The sequence below is a fragment of the Cervus canadensis genome, chromosome 29 (assembly GCF_019320065.1).
Source record: "Cervus canadensis isolate Bull #8, Minnesota chromosome 29, ASM1932006v1, whole genome shotgun sequence".
Taxonomy (NCBI): Eukaryota; Metazoa; Chordata; class Mammalia; order Artiodactyla; family Cervidae; genus Cervus; species Cervus canadensis.
Window position 1 is genome coordinate 3,775,775 of NC_057414.1, and position 23,567 is coordinate 3,799,341.

The following is a 23,567-nucleotide window of genomic DNA, read 5'->3' on the forward strand; positions in this document are numbered from 1 at the left end:
ATACCTACTGCTTGCTAGGTCACCTAACCACATTGCCATGCTAGAAGTCATTGTACAGCGTTTTGCAAATCTTCCATTTTCTGTGGGTAAGAAGTTATAAAGCCACATAGCTTAAAGATACACTCATGTCTTCACTGGAAGATTTTGTTGTTCTGTTCTGTTTTACTTCTCCACGGCGGCAACAGTGCTGTTCTCTGTAACATGTTTACAATGAGATGCAGCTTAACAAGCATTGAGTACCTATGGTGTACAGTCATCTGGGTTAGAGATGGGGGTGGCGGAAGGGTGGAGGTCGTGAGAAGAAGCACAGAGAGAACAAAGGGGTCCCTGAATTCCAAAAGTGAAAGTTGCTCAGTCATGTCCCACTCTTTGCCACCCCATGGACTATACAGTCCATAGAATTCTCCAGGCCAGAATACTGGAGTGGGTAGCCTTTCTCTTCTCCAGGGGATCTTCCCAACCCAGGTCTCTTGCATTGCAGGTGGATTATTTACCAACTGAGCTATCAGGGAAGCCCCTGAATTGGAGCAGCTTTAAAACTGGTGAGGAGTGGCTTATCCTGTGACACCTAACTATAAAGATACAATGAAATCAATGCCAAGAAAAGGCTTAAGTAATATATCATGGGGTTGTATTCAAAGGGTTGATTCATTCAACCTAGGAGGGTAGACTCTTGTGACATTTGTCCCTGGTCCTTATGCCTGAGAAGGATTCCTTGGCACAGAAATAGAGGTGAGGATGTTCTAAGCCTGCAGCAACCACACCTAACCTATCCCACAAATGTTTACCTACTAATAGGCTGATAAAACTAAACTTGGCAATGAGCCTGTGACTCCAGAAAGTCACATCTGGGTGGTGTGAGGGGTTAAATCCCAGATTCCCATTTGAAAGTAAGATCTTTGGCTTTCTACCATCCCAAGAGGCCAGCTCAGAGGGCAGTCATACACAACTCTGCAAACAACACTTCATTCTATTTTAGTTTGTAGAGTTGGAAGAATTTTATCTTTGTTCAAACTGAGGCCCCAAATTTAAATAACCCACGCCCAGCTGGAAAACTCCCCAGACTCAAGCTCCACCTTTGGGTTTCTAAGCTAACTTCTGCCCCTGTCCCAGTCATTTTTTTTTTTTTTTTCACAGATCCAGCTCCATCCTTTATGATTAAGTTTAGTTTGGGAAGGGATTACACTTCCCCTTCCAATGCCTTACTGTCAGATTACTTTTCCCTTTTCCCAAAGTATAAGACCTCTCTTCTAACCATTATCATTATTGTGTGTGTGCACTAAGCCGCTTCACTTGTATTTGTGACTCTGTGGACTGTAGCCCTTTAAGGCTCCTCTGTCTATGGGATTCTCCAGGCAAGAATACTGGAGTGAGATGCCATTTTCTCCTCCAGGGGATCTTCCCAACCCAGGGATTGAACTCATGTCTCTTATGCCTCCTGCACTAGCAGGCAGGTTCTTACCACAAGTGCCACCTGGGAAGCCCTATCTTACTATTAGCTATTGAGATCTTAACTTGGGCCAAGCAGTGTGCTATGTGTATTACAGCGTCTCCCTTATATGAGATAGGTAATCTTACTATTTCTATTTCACAGAAGAGGAACTGAAGCTTAAAGAGGTTATGTGATTTGTCCAGAGTCACCTGGCTAGTTCAGTGGTGAGTCCAGTGGAGTCAGGACAAGGCCCTTGTCACCACTGCATTGCATTGTCCCTACCCCCCTTCTCTTTCTCTTCAATATCAACAGAGAATTCTGTGAAATCTGTGTCACTTATAAGCAAGCCATTTTGAAGAGTGGCAATCCATAGGTTAAGAGGAACAAACCACTCTGGACTTGCTAGGATCATGTTAACTAAGACTTATTCAACACACTGTGTGCAAGACACCCTGCTAAACACATGCACTTTCTCATTTTAATTTTCACAGGAGCCTTAGAGAGGAGTAAGATTATCATCTTCTCAACAGGTGAACAAATGGAGGCACAGGGGGGTTAAATAACTGAACTCAGGTCCTCTTGGAAAATGGTGGGGCCAGAGTTTGAACTTTGGTCGTTTGATGTAAGAGCCCTAGCTTGTTTTTTTTTTTTTTTTTTTTTTTTCCCAATTTACTGGCCTCGAGGAATCTTAGTTCCCCAACCAGGGATGGAACCCATGGCCCCTGCTGGAGAAGCACAGAGTCTTAACCACTGGACCACTAGAGGAGTCCCAGAGCTCTAGCTTTCAAACTCTGAGCCATATAGTTCTGGATGAGTTCAGAATCCCTAATGAGACCCTACCTCAAAATTTCTCCCCCACCTGCCTGCCCCAGAACCTTAAGTGAGAAGCCTTAGACCTTCCCTTGCCCTTGGCAGTGGCTGTCTGTTTGCTGGGGAAGAGTGTCGCAGGGAAGAGCAAGCATCGGGTTCCCACTAAGCCTTGTAACAGGTGATGCAGGGCAGCTACCGGGTGGGGGAAAGAGGGGGTGAGGAGGGCCCAAGACCCAGTGCCTGCCTCCAGGCTGGAGAGAAGCAGGAAGGAGACGAACTCTTCTCCTTCTGTGCAACTATTATACCAGTTATTGAGAGCAGGAGGAGAAGGGGGTGACAGAGGATGAGACGGTTGGATGGCATCATGGACTCAGTGGACATGAGTTTGAGCAAATTCCGGGAGATAGTGAAGGACAGGGAAGCCTGGCGTGCTGCAGTCCCCGGGGTAGCAAAGAGCTGGACACGACTGAGCAACAACAACTTTACACTGAACAACGACTCTACACTGAAATTGTTTGCAAATTTGTCTTTTCAAAGGCTTAATCCTCTTTTGCATCTGGAGTGCTCACCCAGCCTGGGGAAACATTTAGGCTCTTAAAGCTTGGATAAAAGCCCAAATACCCACATTAACCCAAGGCAAGGATTCCTAGGACAGATGGGCAGTGCTGCACCCAGCCTGGACCAGTCCTGTGGGGATCAGCATTTGCAAGATTGGGAGAAGGAAGATCTTTGGAAGGACCCAAGGCAGACATGGGTTACCTTCAAGTGGATGTTCAACAATGACTGGGGAGATGACCAGGAAGCAAAACGCCTTAAAGTTCACCAAGTTTCCCAAGTTTGCCTGAGCTGGCTTTATCATCGGTAACTTTTTTTTTTAACTGGCCAAGATACAATGTTGTGTTTATAGCCGTGCCTGCCTCCGCAGCAGCCAGCACCTTCCAGCAGTGTGCCCGGCCTCACTGCGCCCCCAATGGGTAGTCAGACCGAACACACAGCCCTCACCATTTATCCAGGTATTACTGTATATACATATAAAATACATAGATTCCCCCCCTCCCCCGCCCCCTATTTTTTGGCCAAGCCACGCTGCATGTGGGATCTTACCTCCCCCACTAAGGATGGAACCTGTGCCCCCTCCAGTGGAAGCGCGGTGTCTTAACCACTGGACAGCCAAGGAAGTCCCTACATAGGGTATTTTTAAACCATCAGTTCATTTAACCCCCTCAACAACCTGTGAAGTACTTCTGTTTATTTTGCTGGTGAGGAAACTGACATCCGGGGTGAAAGCATCTTGTCGAGTACTACTTTGCGCCCCTTTCTCCCGCGCGGGGGCGGGTGGGGAGCTGACCCCCGATCTTAGGGTGGAGGGGCTTCTGGCGCTCCACGCTCTCGGACTCCAAGGACCCCTAAAGCACAGGGATCGAAAAATAACCGTGTTGCGGTCTTGATCTGCAGAGTGAAAAAGTTGTTTCGGGGTAAGTTATTCCTGAGATGGAGGCCAAGTCGGGGAGACCAGGGGGGAGAGAATTAAACAGGAGCGGGGCGGAGGGGGGTGGAGAGAAGGGCGGGAGAGAAGGCCGGAGCCCACGCGCGCGGAGGCCGGGCCGGGGCGGGGCGTGGGGCGGGCGGGGAGGTATTGGCCCGCGCGTCCGGGAGTGGCCCCGGGAGCCCGCACGCGCCGCCCCGCGCGGACAGCTGCCGGGCGGTACCTGGATCGCCGGGCGAGCGCTCGGGGCAGAGCCGCCTGCACCCCGCCGGGGGAGAGGAGGCGCGCAGAGTCCAGTTCCGAGGAAGGTAACGCAGCGCGCCGCGCCGGGGTTAGGGCGGGGGAGCCCGGGGTGGGGTTCGGGGTTTGTACCACCCGCCCGGGGTCTGGAGCCTAGACGACGCGGGGAGCGGCGATGCTCTCCTCGCCCGCCTGCCTCCGACTCCCCGCAGCCGGTCCAGCCCGCTCGCTGCGATACCTCGGGGGGTTCTCTTTCCCTTCCTGGTACTGAGTCCTCCTCTTTTAAATGAGGGAGCTGCTGTGGTGTGATGCCTTTTGGCCTTCTAAGTTCTGAAACGCTGCACTTCGTTGCGGCGTCGGGCAAGCGCCCTCCTTAGGCTCCCACTCGCTCAAGAGCCAAATCTACTGCCCGGGGGGCGAGTCTCCAGGAGGTGCTCGGGTGGGCGGCCGTTCCTTGGGCTTTCGAGGACTGAGCTTGGCTTGGGGCCGGCTGCTGGGTGGACCTGCCTGCAGGATGTCCCCCGGTTGCTCAGGTGGGGTACGGTGGGGCGTCAGGACTTCGGGAGGGCGAGTTGGGAGCGGATGGTTTCTGCTTGGAAGACAAGCAGGTTTGTTTTGGAGTTCTCTGCCTGCACCCAGCCCTGGTCCCGCGGTTGAGTTGTGTATTACAGGAATGGGCTTTATCATCTTTTCAAAGTGGAAAAACCAACTGCTTCATCAGCTAAGACAGCGGGCTCCACCAGCCTGTAGGAAGTGGGCCCCTGTCTCTGCCCCCACCCCGCCTCTCCCGCTTCCCTTTCCTCCCGCCTCCCTTTGTGAAGCCCCTTTGACTTCGAGGGGGCTCCCTTCCTGTCTGCATGAAAAGTCCTCGTTTTCACTTATTGCTGGTCTGTGACCAGCAGGCTCCAGGGCTTGGGTTCTGGGTTGCGATGGAAGCAGAGATAAGAAGAGACTATGAATCATGCTGCCAGCCTCCACCACGCGGGGATGTGCAGAGGAAGCCCCAGACAGACAGACACACACACACTGGGAGGCGGGATGGATTCCAACTGCTGCTCAGCTTCCCGTCCCCTTGGCAGGCATTACCAGCGAGGCAGGCAGGTGTCTGCAGGCTGGAGCCGCCACCAGGGGAGGAGAGCTGAGCGGGGCAGAGGGCCTGGGTGGCTTTCTGTAGACGGTCCCCTGCGGGTCTCTTCGTCTCTTTCCCTCTGCCCTGTAGCCCTTCTGCCCTCAGTGTGGTATCCGGGTGAAATTAGATTCCAGGGCCCATCAAAAGCGGCCGAAGGGGCCCTGGAAGTGGCAGTATTGACTTTATGGGGGCCCTTGTGGGTCAGATACTCTGTTGTGTAAAACAACATATCCTTAATTCTCACCGAGCCACGGGAGGGCTAGGATACTGGTATTTACTCCATTTTACAGATGAGAAACTGAGGCTCAGAAAACTTGCTTCCCTTAGTCTCACATAGATAGTAAATGGCTGAGCTGGGATTCAAATCTAATCTTTCTGATTTGAAAACCTGTGGGTTTTTTTTTTTTTTTGGTTCTCCATGAGTAAGGGCAAGTTGGCATAGTAACAGCAGAAGTGACTGTTACTGAGCTCACACGAGGTGCTGGGTGCCATTCAAAGCACTTTGGAGGTGTTATGTCACTTAGGGTTCGAGGGATCCGGTCATTCTGGTGGGAATCCGGGATGCCTTAGGCTCTCTCCAGCGGCAGCCCCCTTCCAGAACACTGCTGCCTGATCCCGCCCGGCTGCTGGTGCCTGGGCGGGGTGGGTGCCCTGTTTGCTCTATCCTAGAAGTGGTTTGAGGTCTAATGAAAGATTGATTGTCCACAGCTGATCCGTTAGACCTGACCGTTGGCTTGTGAATGATCCCACTGTCCCCTGAAAGGCCTTTCTCGGGCTTCGCTCAATAAACATTTGTGGAATGAATGAATTAGCACGTTGTGCAGAGTGGTCTGCCGTCCTGCAGAAGTGGGTAGCGGCAGCCCGGGGCCCCCACCATCCTCAGAACCCCAGGATGCCAGGCCAGATTGTTCTGCTCCTCAGGTGAGGAAGGTAGGGTGAACTGTGCCCTGTGGGCTTACAGATTACCCTGGTAATATGTCGACTGGCACCTGTTTTGTAAAGGAGTTTTAAAGATAGTGGATGAAGACAAATTTGACTTTTTAAAAAAAGTGAACAGGAGAAGTGACTTAGTTTTCATCAGGTTTCTGCTCTTTCAAGAAGAGGGGAAAATAGGATGATACTATTCGTGTTAGGGCTTCCCAGATTTCTCCATAAAAAAGTCTCTAATAGCAAAGAAGCCTGGCAAGTACTCCTGGGCACTGGGGTATATAGTTCAGATGGGCCCTAGCAAGCTTGAAAATGGTTTTAAGGTTTTATGCAGTTTTTTTTTATGTGATTCCATATGCTTGTTAGATTTGTTTTTTTAATACAAATAAATATTTGTATATAGTTTTCTTCCCCCAGAATATTTGTGTGAAATTGGTGCCCTGGCATATTGCTTTATATTCTTGGAGGCTGAGGGGACCCAGATGGAGAAGCAGGGCAAAGGTTCTGGTCTCGGGGCTTTAAGTTTTGTTTGCATTTTCGGATCACTTGGTTCACAGTAATAGAGCTTCCCAACCTTCTGTGATGATTACCTCTTTTCCCATTTTTCAGAGTGAAGAACATATTTAAAAAATAAAAGCAATCATTGTTTTTCCTCCCTCTAGTCTTATTAAAATACAAGTGATACACAGCATTGCATAAATCTAAGTTGTACACATGATGATGTTATACATGTATATGTTGCTCCTATTTTTCTTGTAGTGAGGACATCTGCAATTTACTCTTGGCCACTTTCAAGTATGTAATATATACTGTAGTCACCATACTGTACCTTAGATTCTCAGAACTTACTCATCTTATAACTGGAAATCTGTATTCTTTGGCCAGTATCTCCTCATTTTCCTCCACTCCCCAGCCTTTGACAACCATCATTTTACTCTGTTCCTAGGAGTTTAGTTTTTTAAGATTCTCCAGGTAAGTGAGATCATTACTGTTTGTTTTCTTATTACCCAAACCATACCTGTTCATTGTAGAAAAAGATAAAGTACAGATTAGCATTAATAACAATAATACATCTGTACTCAGAGACAACTAATGCAAAACTTGGAATGTAGCCTTTCACATCTTTTCTCTGCATCTATACAAGTACATTAAAAAAAAAAATGAACAAATGAATATAACCCTTACTTTTGACTATATTATTGTCAGAGCTAAGAGCCATTTCAAGTTGTTTTGAAAGAAAGTTGAGAGTAAATGATGAATAATTAAAGCCGTCATAAAGGTCACTCCTGTTAGTGAACCCCAAAGTTTGCCCCCTGGAGTTCACCTGTGTTGTTTAGTTTCCAGTACAAGTGCCTATGAGCCGGGGCTGCTGCTGAGGTTATGGGGTCAGGCTGTGCTCCTTACGTGACTCAAGTCCTCTTGAATGTCTCAGGTGTAACAGAAAAAGGTAGGTCTTCGCTGTTGTTGACGTGGAACATGTGAGCAGAAAATTCTGAAGCTAAATTGCCCAGTGGGGAGGAGGGAGCTGCAGATAAGGTCATTGGTCCAACATTGCATTTTAGTACCTGTGTGGCTTTGGGTAGCTTTTGTGAACCAGTTTTTCCTTTCATAAATTGGGACACCTGCTTGATTTTTCTCCACAAAGTCATTAGGAGGACTGAGAGTCAGATGTTGTGTGTTATCTGAATTGCCTGTCAATATGTATGCAATTGAAACTAACTTGAAGGTTGGGCAAAAGCACTGTTGGCCTTTATAAAATCCTGGGCTCTAACTCTTGGGGTTCACATCAGTAGGACTTAATTGTGACGCAGACTCTCTACTGGATCCCTACTGTTTTCTACAGAGAATATAGGATTCCTGGATGGCTGGCATCTCACTAGTCTTCATCACAATCCTGAAGAGAGGACGACAGAACACAGTCCTTCTCACAGAATCCAAACAGGCTTGCCATTCTAGGAAACTGTTCCTCTGCACAGGGAACGCAGAGCTCCTGAGGGCTGGCTCTCACCGCCTAAGGCAGGGTCCAGGCGTGCTGAGGGAAGGCCGCGGAGCAGCTGGGGAGGTGAGGGGTACCCCGGGACAGCAGCTCCTGGCAGCGGAACGGGCTCTGCCTTGGGAAGCAGACAGCTCAGCTTCTGCCTGGCTCCTGGACGTGCTGTGAGATCCGGGGTTACTCAGGTCCTCTCCCTGATTCTTGCTTTTTTTTTAAGATAAGGTTGTTTATTTGGCGGTGCAGGATCTTAGCTGTGCCCTGTGGGTTCTGGTTCCCTGACCAGGGATCGAACCTCAGGCCCCCTGCATTGGGATCATGGAGTCTGAGCCACTGGACCATCAGGAAAGTCCCAGTGTTTTTTAATCTATAAAGTGAAGGAGTTGGACCAGTTGAAGTTCTTTCCAGTCTTAAACATCTGTATTGCTGCCCGCTGCTTAGTCACTCAGTTTTTCTGACTCTCTGCGGCCCCATGGACTGTAGCCTGCCAGGCTCCTCGATACATAGAATTTTCCAGGCAAGGATACTGGAGTGGGTTGCCATTTCCTACTCCAGGGGATCTTCCTGACCCAGGGATTGAACTTGCATCTTGCATTGGCAGAGAGATTCTTTACCACTAGTGCTGCCTGGGAAGCCCACCTATAAATGTCTATGATTCTGGGTTATTTTCCATTCACATTTGCCCAGATAGAAGCTTGGTAGAGAATGACTGCATCTGGATGAATCAGATAGGAGCTCCACTGGTACTATCAGTTAGCACGTGTTACTTATACAGATAAATCAGGGGTCAGAAAGTGTTCCTGCTTCCTGTTGCTTTCAGGGCCCTCTCATGATTTTCCAAGGGTCCCCCCAGCTGACTGCCCTCCTGGAGAACACACGGTCCACAGATCATCAAGGGGAGAGTTGTTTCTGCTCATCTATCTGTTAAACTCTTTTTTTTTTTTTAATTAATTTTTTTTTTTTGTCATACATTGATATGAATCAGCCATAGATTTACACGTATTCCCCATCCCGATCCCCCCTCCCACCTCCCTGTTAAACTCTTAATCTAGAACTTTCTCAGATTATAGCAGGGAGAACTGCTTTGGGACCACTTCTGGTTGATAGAAGTACGATGAAAACAGGTTATTTATGTTAATAAGGCTATGCGTGTCACTCCTACTCACTTCTGAAATCACTAAATACAGTACTTTTTTTTAGTCGTACTGGGCTTCCCTCATAGCTCAGTTGGTTAAGACTCTGCCTGCAATGTAGGAGACCCGGGTTTGATCCCTGGGTTGGGAAGATCCCCTGGAAAAGGAAATGACAACCCATTCCAGTGTTCTTGCCCGGAGAACCCCATGAACAGAGGAGCCTGACAGGCTACTGCCGATGGGGTTGCAAGAGTCAGACACGACTTAGTGACTAAACCACCACCACCCTGGGCAGTTGGTCCTGGGCGAGGACTTCTGCAGAAAGTGGGAGCAGCACACGGAACTGTAGGAATGGTTGAGGCAGAGAGGGAGGGAGAGAGGAGAGGAGCACATGCCGGGTGTGGTTGGAATAAGTGGAGATGAAAAGACCAATTTGGGGAAAAACTGATCCTCTAAGGGCTTGGAGTCTCTGATTTAATTCTGCATCCAGTTGCCGGCACTCAATGGGAATTTAGCAAAGTGTTTTTAATGAATTAATACATGAACAAAGGGAAGAATGAATGAGTCACTCTTCTGAAATGAAGTCTTGAAATTCGGTATAAGAAGCACTTACCACTTACAAAACCACCTTCGTATGTATTATCCCTCATAATGGTGTGAGAGATTAAAGGCCAGAATAAAAGCGTTTCCTAATGTCATTACTTTGTAGACATTTTGCAACAATTAGTGGAAACAGATTTGCTTTATTATTCCTATATAAGTCTTCTTTCTATAAATGCATCAAGACATATTTGAGGGGGGTGGGGTATAAGATCTAGTTAATGGTAGCAGTACCACAAGTTCGCATTGTGAGTTGGAGAAAGAAGGGCATTGCTTAGCTCCGGGGCGAATAGGCATTCTTGTTTCCCTCTAGAGCGTTGTTTCACTGTAATGCCTGGTGTAACTGACACCATCAGCTTCTGATCAGACAGATGTGTTTTACGTCGTCATTACTCACAGCCACAGGCGCCTGGGGTCCGCTGCTGCTGGCTGAGTCAGATGATTAAAACCCAGGGCTCTGAGGCTGAGGGCAGGGGCCGGACCCCTGGCCAAGCCAAGGAGCTGCGTCAGCTCCGTGCCTCAACCGCCCCGCCAGCCATCTGCACTGGGAGGAAGACTCAACTGCGGCGTGTTAGGTTCTTTAGGGCAGAATCTTCACCCCTGCTGGTTTTAGGCTAATCATTTGAGTTTTAGTAATAAAAAGCCTGGCTCACAAACTTGGGAAATGAATTTATGGTTACTGGCGGGGACGGATGGACTGGGCGCTTGGGATTGACATGTACGCGTTTCCATTGGTCCGTTTATGTTTGGTTGTGCCGGGTCTTTGTTGCTGCACGTGGGCTTTCTCCAGTTGTGGCCCGTGGGGCTTCTCTTCTTGCGGTGGCTTCTCCTTGCTGAGCACGGGCTCAGCCATCGTGGTGCACACTGCAGTTTGCTCCGCGGCGCGTGAGCTCTTCCTGCATCAGGGATCGAATCCATGTCCCCTGTGTTGGCAGGCGGAGTCTTAACCACTGGACCACCAGGGAAGTCCCTCATGCTGTTATGTTTAAAATAACCAACAAGGACCTACTCTATAGCTCATAACCTACTATCTATACCTTCTATATAGCATAAGGAACTCTGCTCGATATTCTGTCATAACCTAAATGGGAAAACAAGAAAAGAGAAAAAGAGACCAAAGGATCTTGGTTTTCAGTTTAATTCTTTGATTCTTGATAGAATGGATTCTAGCATTGTTTTAGGTCCACCGTCTTGGGACACGTTTAGGGGTGCATCCTGAGACCTTATCACTATTTCCTTATTGCGTCTGTAAAATGTCAGTGATCAGACCTGCCTCACGAGGTTGTTCAGAGGACTAAATGAGATCATATATTTAATGTGGGGGGCTGATGCCGAACAGTGAAGTGGTCTAAAAACTTTCTCCTTATCTTGGAGGCAGCAAAGGGGCTAATGAAAGTATCTCAATATTGTGTTGTGAAATAACTAGATTTTAGAATAGTAACACTGTTCAAAGTTTGAAAGGTGGATTTGAGGTTGCTAGAAGGCACACTTGTTTGGACTTGTGGGTATAGATAAGATATTTTAAAGCATTTGGTAAAAGGTACTTGGTAGAGAATGGTACTGCTGTTTAATTCAGGACTTCTGTAGGAAGGTGTAGGGCTTCCTTGGTGACTCAGATGGTAACGAATCTGCCTGCAATGCAGGAGACGGGGGTTCAATCCCTGAGTCAGGAAGATCCCCTGGAGAAGGAAATGGTAACTCACTCCAGTGTTCTTGCCTGAAGAATCCCATGGACAGAGGAGCCTGGTGGGCTTCAGTTCATGGGGTCGCAAGAGCTGGACACAACTGAGCAACTAAACCACTGCCCTAGAAAGGCATATATGTGGTGGAAAATGGTAATGCCATATACTAACCTATGGACTGGACCACACCGGAGATCAGTAATTCCATAAATGATAAATATGTCCTTCCTTGTGAAGTGAAAGTCTCTTGGTTGTGTCTGACTCTTTGCAACCCCATAGACTATACAGTCCGTGGAGTTCTCCAAGCCAGAATACTGGAGTGGGTAGCCTTTCCCTTCTCCAGGGGATCTTCCCAACCCAGGGATCGAACTCAGGTCTCCTGCATTGCAGGAGGATTCTGTACCAGCTGAGCCAGCAGGGAAGCCCATGTCCTGCCTTGGAGCTAAGCATTTACAACTTTTAAAATAAGAGCCTGGGTTTGCTTTTGGCAAAATGATTGAGGCTTGGCCCCAGAAACAACGTTTAAGGCCCTTTTCCATATTTCCAGAATTGAAGTTCTGTGGATGGTTGACAGCCAGTACATGCTGAATTTGGTTAGTGCGTTGCAGAATTTCTTGTGCTCAGCAGGCACTGCTGTGGTTAGCAGTCTCTGAGTTTCCTGGTGGGGGAGGAGCAGGGAGGCATGGGCCACAAAACCCTTATCTGTGGGCAGATCGGCAGAAACTGAGTGGCCCTGTTCCCCGAGCCATCAGCGTCAGACAGCAGCACACACGAGTGTGTGTTTGTATGTTTCTAGGTCTCTGTTTCTGTTGACCCGAGTGTTGCCTGCTTTCTGCAGACCAGAGGGAGAACCTGACACATACCCGGAGTTCCCCAGGGAGGAGCCCCTGCGGGGATCAGCCGTGGTTGCCAGGGGTGCCGAGATGTGGCAAGGGCCGCCTGCTTCCCACCTGAACCAGGCGGTGGCCCCGAGCCAGGGGCGTGGAGGGGCGGCGGCTCCGCCTGTCAGCAGGTTCCGGGGACAGATGTTCGTGGAACCGAGCACAGGTGTCCGGCTGCTGTTTGCGGAACTGCAGAGGGAGTGGGTCTGCTCACTTTTCTTCTCTGCTGATCTTTTCCCCAAGGTCAGTCTCTGAGCTGTCAGGGACTGATACCGAGTCTCAGGCTGACGGGTGGTACACGGGGGGCACCTCACCTTGGGCTTTCGGAACGTGAGACCTTGGAACCTGTCTTCCTGCATGCGCCACGCCCCGGGTTCTTCTAACTGGGTTGATCAGGCAGAGGGAGGAATCTGTGATAGAGGTGGGTTCAGTCTCCTCTGAGACCACAGGCTCGAAGACAGATGAGCCGTGGGTGAGAATGGCCAGCTCTGAAGAGAGAGAGAGAAAGAGAGAGAGAGTATGTGTGTGCGCGCGTGTACACGCGCCCTTCCCTACCTAGAGGTAGTGAATGCCTACATGTTTAGTACAGTAGGATAGGTTGGTCTTTGAAATTTTGTTGGTATTCTTTTTCAACTATTATTAAACAGTGAGCATTTGTTGATAAAGGACGGTATCCTTTGGGGGCTTCCCTGGTGGCTCAGATGGTAAAGAATCCACCTGCAATGCAGGAGACCCAGGTTCGATCCCTGGGTCCGGAAGACCCCCTGGAAGAGGAAATGGCAATCCACTCCAGTATTCTGGCCTGGAAAATCCCATGGACAGGGGAGCCTGGCGGGCTACAGTCCATGGGGTTGCAAAGAGTCAGACACGACTGAGTGACTAACACACACACATGCTCTGAGGGAAAGAATGTCAGACTTAGAGACAAGAGTTAGTTCATTCAGCAAATACTTGGAGTTTATCGTGGCAGAGATTGTTTAGGATCGGAGTCCAGTGGGGAAAGCAGCGGTCCATAACCATACATTGTGGTGTTAGTAGTCAGATATGAGCGCTGAGAGGGGTGGGTGGTAAGAGGAAAGTGGGAGCAAGTGCCAAGGGCTTCCTGGAAGAGGTGATACTTGAGAGGAGACTTAAGAGGTGAAGAGGGGTCAGGAAGTTAAGAAGCCTGGGAACTAGTGTGGCGGGCACAGCTTCATGTCCAAGGCAAGCTTGGCCAGGACTGAGGCCAGTGAGGTAGGGAGTGGGCTGAGCTTGGAGAGATTTGTGCATCTCATTAAGGAGACTGGACTTTATGAAATCCTAGCGCGTATTCTTTACTGTGTGAAAATTGGGCAAGCGTTTCCTCTCTGAGCCTTAGTTGCCTAATTAGTAATATGGAGATGGTAATGATTGCCTGACTTTATCTCATAACATGACGGTGACACTCAAATAAGATAATAATAGTGGCCAACAATTATTGAACACTCACTGTGTGCCAGAGAGACTCTGCATTAAGCTCTTTCCATGAATTAGCTCATTGAGTCCTCACCACAACTTTATGAGATAGGTACTACTATGAAGCCCATTTCATAGATGAGAAATCCGGGGCAGTGAGGTTAAGAACCTTGTCTCAGATCATAAAGCTAATAATACATAGTAGAGTCAGGAATTCGAATTGAGGTATTCTGCCCACAGACTGCTTCTTAGGGGTGTGTGTGTGTGTATGCTTGAGTTTGTAGTGCTGACTCTCTGCCAGGCTCCAGAGCTCAGTCATGTTTGCTCGAGGCTGGTGAAATTTGCAGCTCTGGACTTGCCATGTGCAGTGTGTGGCTTCTCTGCTCCAGCTGACCCTCTAAGCTGGCTTCCTCCACATATGCCATTGTAGCTACGACCTCCTTCCTGAGCCCTGGTTCCTCATCTCCATCGGAATTCTAGACACATCCACTGAATTCTCTGCCCGGCTCTTTTTTACGGTAAAAATACTTTTTACCTTTAACCTGGCTGCCCTTCAGGCACTTCTGGTTGAATGTGCTAATACCGAAGTTAACTTGAGAGTTTTAAGTCTTATTTGATTCCTGCATCTTCTGAGGAGCGTTGTTACTGCTTCCTTCTCGATGTTGCTCCCAAATGACATTTATATTTCACCTCTCTGTACCTCCCAGCTCTCTGACTTTTGGAAGATCTACTGCAAAAGACTTAGCCCTTTTGATTACAGTCAGTCCTCTCCTTCATGCATACTAACGTAGCATGTTTAAAAAAGTAAAAAAATAAATAAATAAAACTCACACACAGACCCCCCCCCCCCCACAGCATAAAAGACAATCTCCTTCATTCTACATTTGAGACCCGTGTTTTACATTCTTCTGGTTTTTAGTGGAGTATGTGCCTGCCAATGCAGGAGATGCAGATTTCATCCCTGGGTTGGGAAGATCCCCTGGAGTAGAAGATGGCAACCCGCTCCAATGTTATTGCCTGGAGAATTCCATGGACAGAGGAGCCTGGCGGGCTACAGTCCATGGGGTCGCAAAGAGTCAGACATGACTGAGCACACACACGCACACTCACACACTCACACACACCCATGCATACACAGAGTTCCTTTACAATATCGTGTTGGTTTCTGCTGTATGTCAAAGTGAATCAGCTATACATATGCGTTCATCCACTCTTCCTTGGATTTCCTCCTGTTTGGATCACTACAGATCTTTGAGTAGGCTCCCTGTGCTATAGGAGTGTATATATGTCCATCCCAGTCTCCCAATTCATTCCACCCTCTCTTCCCGCCTTGGTATCCATACATTTGTTCTCTATGTCTGTCTGCTTCTGCCTTGCAAATAAGTTCTTCTGAACCGTTTTTCTAGATTCCATGTATACGTGTTAATATGTGATATTTGTTTATCTCTTTCTGACTTCTGTTTAGAGTCTTATCTTCCACTATCCCCTTCTGTGAACCTAGTCTTCCAATCAGACCATATTCGCCTTTCCCTACAGCAGCCTCTGTGCATTGTTCACATAGTTTCCTGTCTGTGCCTGAAACGACACTTGAATTTCCCTTCTTGAGCTCTTCCCAACCCTGCCACTTACTCTCAAATCTTACCTGTCCTAAAAACTGCAGCCCTGTGGTAATTCTTACCCAGATCTTCCTGGTGCGTCACAGCAGGAAGTTTTTTCTCCCTTCTCTGGCTGGTTTAGTGTTTGGCTTCCACCCTCTTTTACGGTCGTCATCACACACCACTTTATGTTAGCGTTCTTTGTGTATTGATCTTATCTTCCCTATTGGTCTGAAATTTCTTAGAGGGCTGGGACTTGCTGCTATTTCCTTAAAGCCTGGAACCCAGCAGGCTGACTCAGTCCAAATATGCTGAATGAATATATTTTGAAACCCTAAGTTATATTCACTTTTTAAAAAGAATTTCAGTATGTCAGTTGGCTATAGGAATTTAGTGGTCAGAGGGTAGTTATGAATTAGATATCTGGGGTTTTGGTTTGTGAATGCAGGAAATGATTAACATAGCGAGCCTGAGACTGCTTGTCCTTAGGAATGCCTGCTTGCAAGGCTGGTCCTTGACTGGTATCTGGGAACTTGGATTTCAGAAGGGTTCCCACTACTTACTCTATCCCCACCACTCACTGGACCTAAACTGTGCAAACAATTTAGTATATGCCAGGGACCTGCTTTCTTTCTGGGAGTCTGGAATTTGGGTACAGCCAGGCAGAGGGTATCCATGTTGACCAGTCCCTAATAAAACCCCCTGGGCACTAACTCTCTAGTGAGCTTCCCTGGTTAACATTTCACACATATTGTCACAACTTGTGTGTATGACTCGGCTGAAATAGGCCTCTTGGAAGCCCATGGCTGGTTTTTACCAGTCTTCACCTCATCTAGCTTTAGTCTTAGCTGATCTTGCTTTGTCCCCTTTCATCGTAATAAACCACGGCCACGGGGATAATGTGTATGCTGCTCTGTGAGGCCCCCCACTGAACCATCAAAAACCTGGGGCTGGTCTTGGGAATCCCCTCAGCACATCATGAAATGCTGCAAATGCAGAGCCAGTCCTTTTTTTTATTTGTTTGTTTTTTGGCTAAAACTTCAGAGTTATTGAAGTTTCAGAGAGGTTTCAGCTTCTTACATAAGAGAGAAACCCAATTCTTCAGACTGTATGCATATGGGATGTTGCATATACATGGTGCTCTGCAGGGTAAAGGTGAAGCCTTCTTGGTTGCTCTCTGTAAAATTTGGGTAAGAAAGAGGTATTGGAGGAGGTTTGATTTTTTCATAACATCTCAAGTACTGTCTTAATGTTATTTATCAGAATTAGACTCTTAGAAAAACTAGCGGCGATATTAGCCTGGGATCCACCCATTCTTATGATTCTTCTAAATCAAAAGTTGAGTGCTTTGGGACATTTTTCCTGCCTGAAAAGAAGGGGTGGACAGGACATCCATAATATTGAGATGCTATTGTGTGGGACATCAGCTAGATGCTTAACATGAATCATTTTCTCAAAGGTAGGAATTTTAAGCTGTACAATAGTTAATGAAAACAAAAATGAAACCAGAGTCACACAGTCCATGTAACCCTGGAATCCAAGTCTATGTACTCTTTTTCTTTTTCCATTGTGCTGCCTGAACACAATGGTGGGACTTCGAGAATAGTCATTATATCAGCTTATTAGGAGTGGCTAAATCTTTCTTTTTAAAGTGTTTATTATGTGGTCTTAGTTGCAGCACGCAGGATCTTCCATGGGTCATGCATCGGCTTAGTTGCCCTGAGGCATGTGATATCTTAGTTCCCTCACCAGGGATTGAACCCACATTCTCTACACTGCAAGGTAGATTCTTAACCATTGGAGTCCCTAAGTGGCTAAATCTTACCTGGACCTCAGTGTTTTGAGAAGTTTCATCTTCCGGTGCCTAGCTGGAAGGTTTGGAGAAGGAGGATATTTCCCTGGCGATGATGGCTTCTGTGCATGCCCTCGGCTTTGAACTGCCTTTCCGGGGTCCTGCGGGGCTCGCAGCAGGGGGACTGTCCTGCCGCTGCTCACGTGGCCCGGGTGTGTGCAGTCCATGACTGGGTGGTGGGCAGACAGAGCCTGCTCTGTTGTTTTGTCAGTTTCAGAGCAGGTGTGAATAAAGTCTTTCTTCCTGACAGTTTTGCTCAAAAACCTATCTGGGAACAACCTGCTTTATTAAATTTGAGAGTAAATGGAGAGTTGTTTTTTTTTTTTTTTTGTATTGGAGTATAGCTGATTAGCAATGTTATGACAGTTTCAGTTGGATAGCACAGGGATTCAGCCAAACATGTACATGTATCCATCCTTCCCTAAACCCCTCTCCCATCCAGGCTGCCATATAACACTGAGCTGTAGAGTAGGACCTTATTGGTTACCCATTTTAAATACAGCAGTTTGTGCATGTTCGTCCCAAACTCCCTAACTATCCCTTCTCCCCTTCCCCTCAGCAACCATAAGTTCATTCTTTAAGTGAGACCTTTTTTCTTTTTTTAAAGAATAGAACTATAAGAAGGAAAATAGAAATGGGTGATTTTAAATCCACGGTGAAATATCACTCAGCCATAAAAAGGCATGAAACGGGGTCCTTTGTAGAGACATGGATGGACCTCGAGATAGTCATATAGACGAAGTAAATCAGAAAGAGAAAAACAAATATCAGCGTATTAACATATGTACATGGAATCTAGAAAAATGGCATAGTTGATCTTATTTGCAAAGCAGAAATAGACGTGAAGAACAGATGTATGGACACTCGGCGGGGAGGAAGGGGTAGGATGAATTGGGAGATTGGGATGGATGTACACACACTATTGATACTATGTATAAGATAGATAACCAAATGAGAGAACCTACTATAGAGCACAGGAAACTCTACTCAGGGCTCTGTGGCGACCTAAATGGGGAGGAAATCCAAAAAAGAGAAGATACATGTTCACATATAGCTGATTCACTTTGATGTACAGAAGAAACCAAACATTGTAAAGTGACTATAATAAAATGGATTTTTAAAAAGAAATCGAGTAATTTGGGGTGCCCTAGTCTTGTTAGTTTCATCTTGGGAAATGTGTTTTATGTACCATTGCTTTTAGATGATTAGCGTATCTCAATAAGGAAACAAGGCCTTGGACTCCACAGTATAGTAGGGAGTACTGAGTTTGAGCACTGACAAGGTACACAATCAACATTCATTGAATAAATACAACTGGGAGCAAGTGTCTTGCCTCTTTTGCTGTCCAAAGGATGGACTAACTTGGACCCCAGTTCCAATTCGTGTGCTTCTGCTGAGGAAGGGAAGAGTCTCTTTTTTTAGATCAGATGTTGAACCTGGGGCCAGGCCATCATCATTTCAAAGAATTAAATGCAAATGGCTTCTTCTTGGCAGGATGAGATGTTATTTGTGATGCTGAGAATAGATTTAGTGGTAGAGGTAATAATAATAGCAGCTAGTACTTAGAGAGTATTTATTATGTAAAACTAAATGCTATACACATACAGACCCATCTAATCCACACGTCATTTTTTTTTTTTTTTTGACTGCTTCAAATTTTCTAAGTTTTACTTTTTTCTTTTTCTTTTTTTTTTTATTTCAACTACAGAGGGCAGGTCTTTATTCCCAATCCCGATCCCCCCTCCCACCTCCCTCTCCACCCGATCCCTCTGGGTCTTCCCAGTGCACCAGGCCGGAGCACTTGTCTCATGCATCCCACCTGGGCTGGTGATCTGTTTCACCATAGATAGTATACATGCTGTTCTTTTGAAATATCCCACCCTCACATTCTCCCACAAAGTTCAAAAGTCTGTTCTGTATTTCTGTGTCTCTTTTTCTGTTTTGCATATAGGGTTATCGTTATCACCTTTCTAAATTCCATATATATGTGTTAGTATGCTGTAATGTTCTTTATCTTTCTGGCTTACTTCACTCTGTATAATGGGCTCCAGCTTCATCTATCTCATTAGGACTGGTTCAAATGAATTCTTTTTAATGGCTGAGTAATATTCCATGGTGTATATGTACCACAGCTTCCTTATCCATTCATCTGCTGATGGGCATCTAGGTTGCTTCCATGTCCTGGCTATTATAAACAGCCACACGTCATATTTTTAAGTAGATATTTTACCAGTGAGGAGGCTAAAATGCAGAGAGGCTATGTAACTTGCTCAAGGTCACATGTAAGTGGTAATTCTGAAATGTAAATCTGGATACCAAAGAGCAGTCACTAACCTCTCTTCAGTCATATTATAAAGGAATAGGAACCTAAATATTTTTCCCCAATTTTTTTATTGGGGTAAAATTCACAAAAATTTATCATCTTGGCATTTTCTAAGTGTTCAGTGGCTTCAAACACATCGACAGTGTTGTGCAACCATGACCACCATCCATCTCCATAACTTTTCATTTTATAGAACTGAAATTCTATACCCATTCAACAATAATTCCTCGTTTCACCCTACTCTTGTGTGTGTCTGCTCTGCCACTCAGTCGTGTCCGACTCTTTGCAACACTCTGGACTGTACCCCACCAGGCTCCTCTGTCCGTGGGATTCTCCAACCAAGAAAACTGGAGTGGGTTGCCATCTCCTCCTGCAGGGCATCTTCCTGACCCAGGGATCAAACCCTTGTCTCCTGCATTGGCAGGCAGATTCTTTACCACTGAGCTGCCAGGGACACCCCACCATATTCTTACCCCCTGGCAACTACATTCTGCTTTCTGTTTCTGTGATGTGATTACCCTAAGTACCTCATGTAAGTGGCATCACACAGTATTTCTCTTTTTGTGACTGGTTTATTTCACTTGGCATAATATCCTCAATGATCTCCCATATTGTAGCACATGTCAAAATTCCCTTCCTTTTAAAGGCTCAGTAATACTCCATTATATTTTGTACACAAATTTACCACATTTTGTGGTAAAATTATAACTTACCACATTTTGTTTATCCATCAGTGGATACTTGGATTGCTTCTACTTTTTTAGCTGTTGTGAAAAATACTGCTGTGAACACAGGTGTATAAATATTTCTCTAAGACCTTGCTTTCAGTTCTTTTGGGTATATACCCAGAAGTGGAATTGCTGGACCATGTGATAATTCTACTTTTCATGTTTTGAGGAACTGCCATACTATTTTCCACAGAAGCTATACCATTTTGCACTCCCACCAGCTCTGCACAAGGGTTTAATTTCTCCACATCCTTGCCAACACTTGTTATTTTCTGTTTTGGTGTTTCTTGATAGTAGCCATTCTGATGGATGTGAGGTGGTATCTCATTGCAGGTTTAATTTCATTTCTCTGGTGATTAGTGATGTCAGGTATCTTTTCATGTGCTTACTGGCCATCCATGTATCTTCTTTGGAGAAATGTCTAGTCCTTTGCCCATTTTTAATCAAGTTGGCTTTTTTGTTGTTGAGTTTTAGGAGTTCTCTGTAAATTTTGGATATTAATTCCTTATCAGATACATGATTTTCAGATTTTTCCATTCTGTGGGGTGCCTTTTTACTCTGTTGATAGTGTTTTGATGAACAAAACTTCGAAATTTTCATGAATGCCAACTTGTTTACTTTTTTCTTTTGTTGCCTATGCCTGTGGTGTCACAGTTAAGAAGTCACTGCCAAATCCAATGTCATGAAGCTTTTGCCCTATGTTTTCTTCTAAGAGTTATATGTTGTAGGTCTTATATTTAGGTCTCTGAACCATTTTGAGCTAACTTTTGTATGTGATGTTAGGTAAGGGCCCAGCTTCATTATTTTGCATGTGGGTATGTGGTTTTCCCTGCATCATTTGTTGAAAAGATTGTCCTTTTTCCATTAAATGTCTTAGTACCCTTACCACAAGTCATTCGAGGAATCCTAGACATTTTGAAAGGCCATCTAGTTCTTGTGGTTTCTTTGCTTTTTTATTAAAAGAAAAGTACAGGTGAAAGGTACCTCTTTCCATGAATTCCTGGAGCAATTGCTAGAAATTCTGCTTTTTCTTTTAGGTCTATATAAACCTTAAACAGCTATTTGAAGGAAATGAAAATTCATGTTTGAGTCTTTTTATACTTTCCAGCCTAACATAATGTTATTTTTTTTCTTCCCTCAAATACCAGGCAAATAGTAGAAATCAAGCTCAAACAAGCAGGAAAGACTTCATAATCTCATGTTCCCTCACTGGGGGACCAGTTCATGGAGGGATATGATCCCCAGTTGAGAATCTGGATTCTTCTGAGTTTTGTGATGTGAAAGTCTATTCTGTGACCTTGAGGAAATGGGAGGTTTTATTGCTTGTTTTGTTGTCTTTTAGAGTTGAATATGTGTTTTCAAGTCACTGGAGCATGGGAGTTGAGGAACTGTGATTTCTTTTTTCTAATGAGTTTCACAGCATCGTTAATTAAAGATGGCAAAGCATAAACTTCTCATTTGGACATGTTTCCAGGTGTGCTGCACTTGTTTTTCAGACCACATGGTTAGTTTTAATTGAATATTTTGTGGGGTTCATATTTGCATTGAGAGAGCATGCCGATTAAAACAATGTGGAAATGCCATTGCTTGCCAGATTCCAGCCACAGATTCTCCAACCTTTTTTTGGTAATAGGAGTTTTCATTTGTGCAGAACTAAACAATATGACAGCTGTGAGCCCCTAACCATGGACATGCCTGTTTATTTGCCTTGGAACAATTTCCATGACAGAAAGTGTTGAGAGCATGCCGTTGATTTTTAAGGACAGGTTTATAAAAACATCAGTTATGAGATATATCAGCTTACATTTCATGGATGTTTTGAAAATTTGATGTGGCTAAAACTTCTCCACGTCTGTCTCTTGGAGAAGGTTTATAATTCAAAATCCCTTAAAAGAAAATAGAAAACTGCTCATCTCCAAAACATAGAATTTGGCTAATAACAGTTCTCAAGTTACTTTCTTCCTTATAAATATTCGTGTTTTGTAATGAAAAAAAGATGTAATAAAAGTTCTGACACTAAGAATCTGTGCGGGTGGAAAGCTGTTTATTAACAATTAACTTTCGTGATTACTTCTCCCGTGAAATCATTTTGATTCTTTGGCTTATTATTTCTAAAAGATACTTGTTTGAGGAGGAGGAAAAGTCCTTCTGGAGACTTTAAGGTACTTAAAGTGACACATTTCATGGGAGCCCCATTTAGAGATGGTTTGCATTAGAAAGTTAAGCTGCAGGTTAAGAGAGAAATGAGCAGCCCTGACTGGGAATAGAACAGGACAGGGTGAAGGATATGTGGCTTTTGGCTCCCCTGCCCTGTCTGATAACCCTTTCTAATCTATCCCAGAAGGGTTTGGGGAGCTCTACTGGTAGAGTCGTGGCTTCCCTGGTGGCTCAGTGGTAAAGAATCTACCTGCCAATGCAGAAGACTCAGGTTCGATCTCTGGGTGGGGAAGATCCCCTGGAGAAGGGAATGGCAACCCACCCCAGTATTCTTGCCTGCAGGATCCCACGGACAGAGGAAGCTGTCCACAGAGTCCATAGAGTTGCAAAAGAGTATGCATATAGTCCATAGAGTTGCAAAAGAGTTGGACTAAACAGTAGGTAGAACCCAAGGTCACCTCTGATTTGAAGAGGCTAGAGGCTGGGTTGGTGTCATGTTTTCCCACGTGAGTTTGGTCTTTTTGGTGATTCAGAGCCTAATGTAGAGAACAACAGGCTTTTGCTAGAGCAGACTGTCCCTGCCATTGGACCTTGTTCATCTGGCCTCCTTTAATTCGTACTGGTACATACCCAAATTTAGCACACAGTAATCTTTCCTATAGAATTCACCAGTGACAGACTGTGTGTAGGTTCCATCTCAGCCAGACTGTCGGCATGGTTATTAATCCTCTTCTGCAGCTTTTGTATTCCTGTAACAGCTGGTAGGATTCCTAGGGAACAAGGTTGGGAGTTATGAGTCTTTCTCAGTTTCAAGAAATTGGGGAAGCCAACTGCTATTTGTCACATGTATTCCCTCATTTACGAGCTCAAAGTTTAGATCTGTGACCCCATAGGAGTTACTCCCAACATCTTGCTAACCACATGACTTCATCTAGGACTTTGATTTAAGCCTGAAGCGAGAGATTGGAGTGGGCTCACATTAAGAGTCCTTAAGTATGTATTTGAAGAGCTGTTGTAGGCGTGTTGGAAAACAGCTGTTTGCTGTGTCCACAGGGAACAGGTGGTAGATTAGATGGAAACAACTTAGATGATAAGGGGCTGATCAACCTTTAGGATAGGAAAGGAACTTAGAGGTTGTATATTCCAGTGTGCATCCTACAGATGAGGA

At 45.7% G+C, this 23,567-nt stretch overlaps 1 protein-coding gene across 3 annotated transcripts in view; it reads left to right on the forward strand.

Moving 5' to 3' along the window:
• The first annotated feature begins 3,883 nt into the window (after positions 1 to 3,883).
• SYTL2 (synaptotagmin like 2) overlaps positions 3,884 to 23,567 on the forward strand; it is a 118,726-nt gene continuing 99,042 nt past the window's right edge. For all 3 annotated transcript variants that reach the window (XM_043451469.1, XM_043451472.1, XM_043451471.1), the window contains exon 1: positions 3,884 to 4,036. The gene's annotated coding sequence lies outside the window, so the exon portion shown is untranslated. The remainder of the gene's footprint in view (positions 4,037 to 23,567) is intronic.